We start from the raw sequence: 12,935 nt of genomic DNA, 5'->3' as shown, positions 1-12,935 counted from the left end.
CTGGAGGTGCTGTTTTTTCAGGCTACCCCATGCTAAAAGGAGGAAGAGCTCAAATCTGGCACCCTCACCCCAGAGCAAGCCATGGCTGTGCCTCAGAACCTGTCCAAAGGCCTGTGTGGAGGTCACAGACTCTTCTCCTGTCCTTGCTCTGAAAACACAGAAGCACTGCCTGCCCTCTTTTTCTTTTCGTACTTCACCCGAAGATTCAATTCCCTTCCAGCCCGTTCTCCTCCTATAATTTATTGATGTCAGTGGTTGGGAAATTGCTAACTACTTTAAGCTTTTATGATTTTCAAAAAGACTACAGCCCTGTGTGCAAGTATATTCCCTTATGTGTGTCCCCTGTAACTTAAATTATGCCAGACCTAGTTTAGGATGATGGCAATATGGGCCAAGGAACTAATAAAACTACAGAGGGTTCAGGGTGCCAAATACTTTCTAGTCTAGGGACAGACATTGACTGCTTGTCTGGGGCGGTGAGGTGCCAAGACAGATTTAACCCTTTCAAAGCTGATTTAGTCCTGATTGCCTGTGCATGACATGGTTTGATTAACATACCTTTGAATGTCCAGGCTCTAATTCCTTCCTCTGTCCTTTTCTTCCTACGACGCTTGTCAGGCTTTGTGCCTGTGCTCCACGCCACCCTCGCGCCCGAGCCCAGGGCTGTGCATCTCCTTCTCATTCCCAAAACTCCTTTAAACTAGTTGTTCCGCGACATTCTGCCGTTCTCCCTTGCCGTGCAAGGGCTGAGCAGATTTATCACTACCGTTTCGAAGCTTTGGTGTAATGTGAAGCACCAGGGGAGCCCTTCCAGCTCTTATTATCTCTGCAGGACTCCATGCTTAGTTTAGCGTCTTCGCAGGATGCCGTGTGAACAGCGGAGTTCCTGATTGACATGGGAGGCTGGAAAGGGCTATCGCTATCAGTGCAGGTACAGCCAATGCATATTTCATCGCTCTGACAGGGGCTTCTACTGCTCTTGTGATCTTTGCAGGGATCCCTATGGGCAGTTCAATGAGGAAGGTCTCGAGAGAGGTTGGCAGATGAGAAACCTAGGGGCAGCTTTGAGGTGGTTGTGTTGGTGGTGGAAAAGAGAGATAATGACGTTTAAAAGGAGGCAGTGAAATAAGAAAGATGTAAAGAGAGACGTGGTGCCTCTTGTGAGGCTAAGACCTCTGCAGGGAAGAAGGAGCCGAGTTCAAAGATCACTGGGGCTTTGGCTGGAGCAAAGATAATGGGGGGGAATTCGTAAATTTGAAGTGTGCATCTGTGGGCTATCGCCCTAGCAGCAGGGTGAGGTGTGTAACTAGTGAGACAAGAAAGAAAGGAAAAGAAAGATGTGGCAAAGGGAAAGAAAAGTTTGCTGGAAACAGTGCTGAGAAAATAGCACCTTTAAAACAGTCATTAAAATGGCCAGCAAGACATAAAGGAGAAGCCAAAAGAAAGGAGAAAAGAGGAAAGCAAGAACAGCGATGCTAAAATGCACACAGGGGACAGGAGGCTCTCATTCCCCCATTTCTTCTCAATTTTCTGTTGATGTATATAGTGAAGAGCTCTTATTTTTCCATTCACATCTCTCTGGATCTTTCCATGTAGCTCTTCCTCTGTTACCCATATGTATGTGACTTAAGGATGGTGTTAACCCATTTTGCAGCACCCCCAAGAGTTTCCACAGAAGCCACGGCAGAATGCAGCTGCCAACACCACCCGATGGCTTGCAGTCCAAGCCTTCTGAAGGGCAGTAACTGATGGACATTTCTGACACCCTAATTCTCAACAGCTATGGCAGTTTCTTGTTTACTTCTGCATATTCCTCAGGGTTTGATTTTTGACTGCCACAGAGTCAAGTCTTTCATTCAGAGCTGTTGGGTTTACAAGGCATGTGCCTAGGTCCAATGTGCCAGGGCTGTGCAGTGTCCCCAGAGAAGACCTCTGCTGTGCCATGTCCTAGTCAGGGAAGGACTCTGGAGTGGCTTTCAGGGAAAAGTTACAATCTCACCTCTTTTCTCAGGTGTTTGTCTGCAAGAAGAGGGAAGGATTAGATAGATGTGTTTATTTCAGGAAATTCTCTCTCTCTCTGAGAGAATACATTTGGGAGCGTGTTGTTGTTCCACTTTACATGCTCTCTGGAGAGTCTTGTACATGATGTACTGTATCTGTCTGTGAGAAGAATGAAGGGCTACATGCTGGTACAAAACTATGATCTGTAACAATAGCTCAGCTATTGACAAGGAAAGTGCAGGTGACATTGCAGCACCTTTTTACACAGTATTACACAGATGGAGAAAAAACAGCCCCTGAAGAAACAGGTGAAGTTGCCTTCCTCTGGGATTACTGTGTGATGAGACTTCAGGAGCGGAGTGCAGCATCCTGAGAGCAGTAACAGTCCCCTTGCCCAAGGCGCTGTCATCACATGAGCAACCTGCCTCCTAAAGGCAAACCTTGACATTTGGAAATTAGTTAGCCACCCTGTCTCACTCCTGCTTGCTGGCCTGTTTGGCAGCTGAACAGGTGAAAATATTCCCCTGATCACAGACGGTTTGGAAGCAAACTGGCAGATCTGCATCCAGAGCACGTGCCAGTGTTACCTTCAATCAAAATGCTTCACTAAAGGATTCGCTTTACTATCACCAAAAAAAAAAAAAAAAGGCTTGATTTAATGTTTTGTCCCTCTCATCCTTTTCCTTGCTCCTTGCCCCAGAGGAACCTCACACACCCCCCAGTGAAAGGAAGGTTGTTGGAAACAAACTTCTCACAAAAGATCCACGCTGCCCTCCCAGGACTTGTACTTGCCTCCCACCCCTTCAGTCCCATCCCACAATTCTCTGAGGCACCCAAGTGATGTTCAGGGTAAATCAAGTCTAATCCCCAAGTCTGGTTTAAGTCTTTATATAGCCCAAACACGACCTCAAGGCTCTTTCCTCTTCCTCTTGTCGCCCATCTCTATGTCAAATGCCGCCTTTGCAGAAATTCTCATCCCATTTAACCACCTTTCCCTTCTCCCTCCCTGCCCCACCATTTTCCCTCTGCAGTACCACACGTACTCTTGGCATCAGCCCGGCCTCCTTCCCCGTGGAGGTCACAAGTCCTCAAGGTGGAGGAAGCTGCTGCTGAGAGATGAGGAAGAGCTGAGAAGCAGCGAACCCTTTGCAAACATGAGCTGGAAAGGAGTGATTAAGATCCAAGATTATTCCCCTAAGCTGTTAAACGGTGAGGCACCAATCAGTCCTGTCAGCAAGGCTTCCCTCTGCCGTAGCAGCAGTGGCCTGTGAATGCAAGACAGGCCACACAGGCAGGGAGACACGGCGCTTCTTACCAGACCAAATGATGGGCCTGGAGAAAAGGCCTTCGTACCAGATGTTGCCCATTTTCTCCAAGAGCATGTACTGGTTAATGAAGGACCAGCTCCTGAAGGGAGCTTATAGGCAGGAGGGGATTCGACTTTTTAAAAGAGCAGATAATGGCAGGACAAGGGGGAATGGACTAAAACTAAAGGAGGGAAGGTTTAGATTAGGTATTAGGGGGAAGTTTTTTACAGAAAGAGTGGTGAGGTGCTGGAACAGGCTGCCCAGAGAGGTAGTGGATTCCCCGTCCCTGGAGGTGTTCAAGGCCAGGTTGGATGGGGCCCTGGGCAGCCTTGTGTAGATCCAGGCCTGGAGGTTGGTGTCCCTGCCTGTGGCAGGGGGGTTGGAGCTCTGTGACCCTTGGGGTCCCTTCCAACCCAGACCATTCTATGATTCTATGATAAGGACAGGATTTCTTCTTCCTCACCTCACATCGCTTACATTACCTGTGCTTTGATCAGGGTCAGCAGTTCACTTCAAACGCTTCCCCAGGACGCTCGCTTGTTTTAATCACCACTGGCTGTCTCTTCTGCTATCAAAGGAGCTCCTTTTGCTAGCTGCTGATATGGGGAAGCACATTAAAAATAAAATCAAAGGAATGTTTGACTCGTCCCTGAGCATCTGGAAAGAAACCTTGAATGGCAGTTACTAGCTAAATGTAAAATACATATTTATTAACAGCTGTGGAGGCCGAGGGGGGTGTGGGGGTGTGTGTACATATGGATGGAGTTTGTCATGCTGTATTTGTACTGCTGGAATGGGAAGGCAGCTGCTTGCTGTATTCCCGACTCAAGACATACTATCTTTGTTTTTTAAAATAGAGATGTAAAATAAAAACTAATGCACAGGGGAAATAGTTTTAATTTCTTATTATATAATACCATTGAACTGGGTGTCTTAGAACATGACAAATGACTCAGTACAAATATTTGAAATTTTAAATATTGAGGAGGAAGAAGCAAGGGGAAGATGAGTGCCTTTCTGGTCTCACTGGAGTCATCTCAGCAGCCTCTTCCAGAATTTCTCCAGACCTTGTTCACCCCCAAATCCCATCTACCTTCACTGGGTTGTGATGGAGCTACAGAAAAGCAGGCTGAAATTACTCAGAGCTGATCCACAGGTATGTCTTGTGTCTTACTCACAGAGAATGGGTTTACATGCATGGAACAAAAAATTCTACTACTATTCTGAGACTTCTGTTGTCTCAAATAATGACTTAATTAATGATGTCACTACATGTGGGCCAACCTGTTTATCACCCAAGTTTTAGCTTAGAGTATCCTGTGCACCTTAGATTGAAATACTGGCAATTAGTGTTTCTGCTGAAGAAACAGTTGAACACATTGACCTACCCAACAAGCCACAGAGTGACCCACCTGGGATTAGTAATGAGTTCTGAGAAGGAAGAACAGGGGAATGTCCCACAGCAGGCAAGAGGAAACAGAGGGGACCAGGGCTCTCAATGGGGCCAGGGCTGGACCAGGTCCTTGGGCAGGAAGAAGGCTGTACAGCCCTGCTGCTGCTCATGGCCATGTGCCTGGGACAGGCACCACAGAGAACCTAGAGTCTCACTGAACCCCCAGGCAAAGATGATGACAGGAGCGATGAAGGGCTTTCCAGACAAGGATGCGTGGCCTATTTCAGTGTATTTATAGCGTAGCCTTCCTTCATTCTGCTCCATGTCCTTGAGGGATGAGGGTCAATTAAGCCTGAATGTCAGAACTAGCGATGCTACCCACAGTCATCGTATGAACAGAAATGGCTGTCAGCAAGGCCAGAAATAACCTGACTCCTAGAAGCAGAACAGTGAGTAGAGTGGGAGTCTGCTGTAATAACTGGTACACTGCCAAAAAAGCAATGCCCTCATCTCCTCCAGTGGTTGTGTCTGCAGTACTTCTCCAGCCCCTAGCTGGGGGTGCTGCTGTCACTTTAGCAGACAAAGTCCCCAAGACAGCATTTCTGTCATCCAGCTTGAACCACCTGAAGGGTGGGTGTCAGCTCTGACCTCCCCAACTACCTGGAGCGATACAAGAGGCTCCCATTCTGCAGTGGAATGAGCCACACTCTCAGGATGAAATGAATCCCACTCTCCACCTCTTGCTTGCAGACATGGACTGAGTTCAGATCATGAAGGAGACTTGGTTTTACCAAATCAGAAAAAAACCACCCCAAACAACCCAGCAGCATTCAAAATGGAAATACTTCAATTATTAGGAGCAAATAGAAATCACTGCACTCTTCTCATGCAAAACATCTGTGCTGTTGCCAAATGAGCTGCTGAAAACACTGGGATGTTCAGCTGATTTTTTCTGGTACTTGGAAACTACTGTGGTGGCTCAGCAGTGAATAGGCCAGACTGAGTTTCCCTGGCAGTGAAAGAAGATGGAAAGCTTGTGAGGTAGACAGGGCCTTATGACACTGGTAGCACAGCAGGAGGGAAATGAGGAGCAAAGGGAAGTTTGGCAGTGTGGAAAGGGTAGGTATGTGTCTCACCTCAAGTGGAAGGTGTGGCTATGCCAAAGACTTACTGACTGTGCAATGAGATAACGCTGTAAAAAGGCAAGACCAACGAAGATGGGGAGGAAATGTTTCCCCACTGGACCTGAAGACATCAGATTGACATGATGCTGCAGATCCATGGTGGTAGCTATTACACCCTCTCTCTCTCTCTCACTGTTTTCTTTCTTCCCCCCTTCTCTTGCACTCTGGTTGTGGGCCAAATAAAGTGACTTGACACTTGGCTCTGTTTTGAGTCTCAATTCTGTTCCCAAGAACTGCGAAGACCTGGTCATGATAAAACACCCAATTGAACGTCACTCAGGAGTTAAGCCCAGCCGTGCCCAGCCACCCAGACCCATCTGAGGTCAGCTGGAACACAAGGGGGTTTAACCTTTGCCAAGTTAGTCTATCTGGTTGTGGATGGTGACAGGAACAAAGGAGTTTAGTAGGGCTGTTACAATCTTAATCTTCCCATGAACAGAACAATTGCAGAAGATGCCAACACATACTTTGAAGATCCCTAATTTCTTCTTGCAGTTAAAACTGGTTGAATCTTAGGGGCAACATCTTGAGTTAAAATAAAAACAATTTAGAAAGGAATGTTTGGCCAGATCCCTGCTGCTCTGCCTCTGCAGGCAGGAGAGTGGATGTCTGTTGCTCCAGTCAGGTAAGTGAGCACCCATGCACAGCCAGGAGTGCTGCTCCCTGCCTGGAGCTGCTTCTCCAGAAATCCATGTGCACTCATCCACGGGAATAAAGCCTTGCGTGCTCTGATACGGCACATATACAGCCATCTACAAAACTAAGGGAATGATTTTAGTTCCTCTACCTGCCTTAAATTATTTTTCCTCTTCCTTCTCCTTAGCACTTTTTCCCATCTGTTATGTTGCACTCCCATTTTGTGGTCTTCCCTCAGTATCCATTACTGGATGCTGTCAAAGGAAGGTGGACCACGTTCATTGTTAGGCTGATGTGATACGGCCTTTTTTTATGTTCTTCCTTGGATAACAGCTTGCTAAAAATAATCATTTAGCAAAAGGACAAATTAAATAATCATCTAGGATCCTTTTTTCCTCGGGTAAGAGAGGAGCATGCATGTGATGGTTTGTTTGAATTAAGGCTATAATCATATACACATTGCTTAAACCATTATGTCTCATAAAGTGGCCTTATTACTTTCTGCATATTCTTCTTTGTGTGGGGAATTTTTGCTTTCTATTAAATTGCATATCCACAGAGGATTCGAGGGCACTCAGCCAGTCAATCCAATTTGGAGTTGGACGGTGGTTGTAGTGGGTTAAGTCCCTTATCTGTCCCCTTCAGCCGTTTTACTTCTCTGCTATTGATGGAAACATTAAATTAAAAGTGGAATCAACTCATAGGCAAGAGCCCAGCAAGAGACTTAGAAGGGAAAAGTTGAGGAGGGAGATTCCAACTAATCCCTCTGCAGCTGGGGTAGCGTGCTGGCAGATTCAGTTTGAAACACACGTGCAGCAGCTTGGGTACTTCACAAACACCCCCGTGTTGTTCATCTTTCCAGGTATCAAAGCAAGGATCAAAAAGAAAGCTGAAATCAGGTTGGTAATTGGTAAACGGTTGGGGCTTTTTTTTTTTTGAGCAGTTGAATTTATGGAATTCTGGTTTCCCATGCTGTGTGTACTGGGAAATGATGAAGCTCAAGGAATGAGCAGGAGGCCTGAAAGTGGATTAGCCATTTCTACAGGACGATGGCAGGAGCATAAAGGGGAACCAGCCAGCACATATACTCAATTCTGTGTGTGCTTCATGTTATGAATGTGCTATGGTGAAAAAGTGGCCCAAGCTATTGAAACAAGTGGTTACAGTGGTGCCAAATCAATGCAAATAAGAATTTGAATCCGATGGATCAGTCTGATGTGTCTGTAGCATTCGTAGTTGTCTTTGTGCCTTCTGACTCTGGACTGGAGAGGACCTTGCATTTCTTCTAGGTTAGTGCATCCCAGTAGGCTAAATGGTGACAGCTTCCTACTTCTCTCGATGCCCTGGGCTGCTGGAGGTGTGCAGGATTTGGGTGATGCTGCTTTCTTCATACAAACCTTCCTGCCATCATTCTGTCTGCAGGCTGGCATTAGGCAAGGTACACGGATGTATAAAATCTCTTATGTGAGGGGTTCTTTGCAGGGAGGTGTCTCTGCCTCTTGTATCACAGCAATGTGAAAAGAAAACCTCACGGTCAAGATCGTATCCCATGGCTGGCTGCTCCCTCCCCAGTGGTGAAGGCAGAAGAAGGACAACCCTTTGATTGATGCCTGTGGGGCAGGTAGGCAAACCTTCCTTCTCTTGAAGGAGGGTTTCTTGCTGTTAGCCAGCCAGAGGACTGATGGAGGTCTGTGGAGGAGAAACAAAGGCGGACCTGGGGTTGGGCTCAGCATGATGTGGGGAACAAGGGGAGTACTGGGAGGTGGAGGTGTCTGTGAGACAAGTGGTGGGAGAAGGGCGGAAAGGCTGAGATGGGTTTCAGGAGGGGAGGATGAAGGAGCAAGGGTGTTTCTCTGCAGCATGGGAAGAATGAAGCAGTGAGTAGTGAGGGAAAGCAGCATAAGGAAGAGGGAAACAGAATCTCTCTACTTATTTAAGTGTATTCAAACATACTATAATAGATTAAAAGAAAAGAAAGAGCCAAGGCAGAAACGGGTTGTTTTTCAAATCAGAAAATGTAATGCTAAATGAAGGAATAAAACCCTTTGCTGGTGAGAGTGCAATTGATTTGGCTGACTTCCATTTCCTCTCTCCTACTGGGCAGCTGCTGAAAAACAGTGGCACATAAAACTCAGGTAAGCGAGGTGGCATGTTGATGAAAAAAGGTATATAAAGCTTGGCATTTTGTGGACTTGCCTCCTCACTTGATTGTTGCTGAAGTCTCGGGCCAAAGACAGCGCTCTTTGGATCCGGTATGAATTCTGAATGGTGTTGCAAGGGGCCACTCCTCCCTATTTCTGTCCTTGTCCAGCTATGAGCATCTCTGCATCCAAATGCTAATGCTGAAGAATGCTTTGTTCCAGGCTGGATGAATCCCTGTGGCTGTGTGAAAGCTCCCGTGAGCACAGGAGAGAGGATGAGAATGGACAGCTAGGGACGATGGCAGAAAGGACCTCCCTTCGCTGCACTGACAGAGACGTATGGCACATTACAGTACTCCTCTGTTGGCCAACTGGCAGGACACGAGTCCCCATGCTCATTAAGTGGCCTCTCCTGTCTGGATTCTCTGGTGTGTAGTAATGTGGGAGTTTTTGTTTACTTAACAGAAGCCAAGCTAAGAAGAGAAGGGGAAGCCCAAGGCAGCCCCCGTTTCTGCAGCCTGTCAGTCTCTGCCTCCCTCGCAAGTATTGTCTCCTACGTGTCTCTCCAGTGCTTCTGCTTCCTCAGCTCCCACCCCGTGCTCCTCCAGGCAGCTTCCAAGCTGACTCTTGATTTTCAACGCTCCTGGATGACACTGCAATAAATAGAGGAGGTTTTGCTCAAACCCACTAGAACTCCATGTAAGTTGTGTCCCAGTAACTATAGTCAAGGAAGGTTTCACAGGTCCTCTCCTGGTCTTTCACATACGCATTCAGGGCCCAGTTTTTGGAGGCTCATGGAAGGCTCTGATCTTGAGCTACTTGCAGAATAGAAAAGCAAAGCCCATCTCTAAGGCTATTTATAGATCCTTTATGGCTCTGGGAAATTTCCTCACTAGTTGTCTTTTGCTAAGTCACAGAAGAATTTTTACCTTTTCTTATGTACAGCAAAGCTGCAGAGAAGCTACTCAGGCCACCCTTCTAGATGGAAGACCTTTCTCAGTGAGTCAAAACGGATGAGCTCCCTAGCCCACCTCACAGAATACTGCCTGAGCCTTTCAGGGCCAAAGTCACTACCCCCTTTACATACATATTTTCTTTATACGTGGAGAGATTGCCACATGGTGGCAATTTATGTCCGCTTTACGATTGTACATACAAACACCTAGCCCAGCCTAGCTGCTTTTCCAATTGTTTTTCAGCCCATCCTGGCACTTCAGCTCTTCCTCTGTCTTTGTTGGGGGTGTTTTTCTCTCTTCCCTTCCTCCCAACAATGCTCTGGATGCTATTACTTTTTCCTCCCTCCTTCCAGCCTTCCTGCCAAAAGAGACTATTGGGACAGGTTGGGATTTTATATAATCATTGGCTAGTTTCTTAAAAAGCAAAATAAGCTTCTTTCCCTTATAGGACTGAGTGGGATGACCACGGGGACAGCTGGGGAGAGCAGGGAGCCACAGCAGGATAGGTGCAGAGGGTTGAGACAGACTGCAAGTCCACGCTCAGGACAGCTTCCTACACCCCTCAAGTATGCACCAGGAACAGAACGGGGAGCCGTAACCCAACCTGTGTTGTAACACCCCTGAAACCAAATCTGCTGTGTGGGAAGTTTACACACTTCCTTTAAAAAAGGAGCAGCAAACATGACAAGAGTTCTCTATAATAATCGTATTGTGAAGACGCCAACCACGATCCCATCAACAGCGGTGTTTTGAAATGGGTCCAAAGCAGGGTGCAATGTCTGGCTCTCCCTTACATACATGTGCTCAGGGTCCAGCGCTCTCATCCTCTTGCCACTCACATCCTCCCCTCACCCTTCTGAGCATGCTTGCGAAGGAAAAATCTCACTCCACTGCAGGAACAGCAACAGAGAGGGCTCCTCACACAGCAGTAAAACCAAGATGTCCCTGGAGTAATTCCAGAGGCTTGCAGGCTGAGGTATTTTTAAAACATCACAGAAACTCACGATCTTATTTTTCAAGAGCCCTGATTGTAGGTTAGTGCCTTTTGTGCTTTCTTCTCAACACCAATTTTTTAAGAAGTGTTGAAACTGACCTTTTACCGAAATTTGTCCATGCCAACCTACCACTTTTTCTTGGCATATATGTTTAAAGCTGTATTTTTCTCTGTGTAGAGATTGTTGAAATAGATTTAGAAGTGTGACTATTTGTCAAGCAATGTTTAGGATCAAGCATCATTTTTTGCCATTTAACCATCATAAGAAGCATACACTCAGCAGACAGCCTGTATAAAATTCCATTGTATAGAATTGTCCTCTGTTGTGAATTGTATTTTTATGGCAGATTTACTCCTCTGACAGAGAAAATTCAATATGCAGCTGCATTTCTATTACAGATACAGTCTTCTGCTAGCCAACAGATAAGCTTTTTATCAGCAGCCATGCTTCTGTGGCACTCATCTGGGCTCCTGCCAAGCTCTGCCTTCATTCCTTTCGTGAGCAGATCAATGTGCAAACATTTGAAAACCCTAAATAGCGTAATAGCTATTTGAATGCGTGCTCAAAGAAACCCACCCCAGAGCCAACCCGATTTAAACACCGTTACACCTACATAATGTACATAATGCCAAGCCAGAAAAATGAGGAAAGATGGGAAAGGGGGAGCAGCACACAGCCACCGTTTCCAAAGCTGCCCTGCCCCACAGACCGTATACAGCAGCTTTTCCTCTAAGCCACGGTGGAAGCCTACCCTCCTGCACCTCTTTGCCACATCACCCCTCAAACAGAACACGCAACACCGGCATCAGATGGAGCTGTTAATGTTGGAAAGAAGAGTCTGAGTAAAGAACATTATGAAGAACAAGCTGAGAGGACAGACGGCAGTTTGGTGTGGTGTTCGTTATGCATAAGACCAATGCCAAGGTGGGGAATGGCCAGTGGTTAGTGATCCAGCCCAAAAATTTAAGGACGACCAGCAACTACAGCTATACATTGCCAACTACAGCTATACATTGCCAACTACAGCTATACATTGCCAACTACAGCTATACATTTCAGCATCGGTTGCTGAAAGCATCCTCTCCTGATAGCACCATGCATCTCTAACAATAGAGTGAGCACCTGTGGAGAGAAGATCCCTTTATTTTTAATTCCTGTTAGCCTTCAAACAAGAGAATGCATGCTTGGAGTGATGCCCGTTACTGGGAGCAATGCTGGAATACTGGAATCAGAAAGTTCCCCATGGAGAAACAGCGGTGGTAAAAGAAGAAAACTGAAGGATGGGAAGTGACCTTGGTGGACAGCTATTGAAATGAGAAAAGAGAGAGGGAAAAGTTACTGGCAAGGGGTTAATGTGTGAGGGCAATACAAAATATAAAAATGTACAAGAAAGGGAATGGAAAAAGAATTTTAAAAACCCCAAAACCAACAAGAAGCAGAAGGAGGAGGAATAAGTGGTGAAACAAGAGCGGCAGAAAGATGAATCAAATCTCTCTCCTTAACGAGGGGTTTTACTGGAACCTGCCTTATCTTTTTTTTTAAATACAAATTTATAAATAAACTTAATCAGCTTTTTTTTTTCCTGTTGGGGGGATATAAAAACTGCTAATAAGTTCTCACAGAGGGCAAATAGTTTAAGGGGATAATATTAGTGATGCTGAAGTACTAAAATAAAGATCAAAGCCAGGACTGCCAGAATAACGGTTTCTAAGTTCTCCATACACCATTGGAGCTCTAACAGATTAAAGACTCATTTGAACATACAGGAGGAAAAATCATAAGGATTATCTCCATTAAAAAACTGTCTCAATTGCAAAATAATAGTACAGGGCTGATTCTATCAGGATCAGACTGACCAGTGCTTCATGAAGAGCTCCAGGTGTCATCTGCTGTTCCTCAGCAAGTGTCCAAAGTCAGTCTGCTCAAGCTCAGTGGCTTTTTTCAACATTTAGATCAACTTCTGCTCTGGGCTCTGGAGCAGGCAGGGTGACAGCAGTGTTTTGACTGTTCACCTCCATCATTGGCAGCACTGTACCTATATACTTATATAGAGATGTTTATCATAAGGAGGAAAATCTGTGCTCTGCATCCTAAATCCAACAGAGCACTGAGTTACAGTAGCTGCTCATTCTACCAGCAGTCTCTGGTGCCCCGGGGATGAAGGTTTCCACATTCAACCTCTACAACTCCTTGGAAACAAGAGCTGCTCTGGGATCAGCAGGACAGGTAAAGAGGCACACCACACCACGCAGCTCTCCCTGCTCTCAATGCCATAGCTCTCCTGGGCGTAAACATTTCAGAACAACTTTGAAAGTAGGTGAA

Source organism: Gallinula chloropus, assembly GCF_964237585.1.
Source record: "Gallinula chloropus genome assembly, chromosome: 3".
Classification (NCBI taxonomy): Eukaryota; Metazoa; Chordata; class Aves; order Gruiformes; family Rallidae; genus Gallinula; species Gallinula chloropus.
This window is presented reverse-complemented; position numbering follows the sequence as displayed.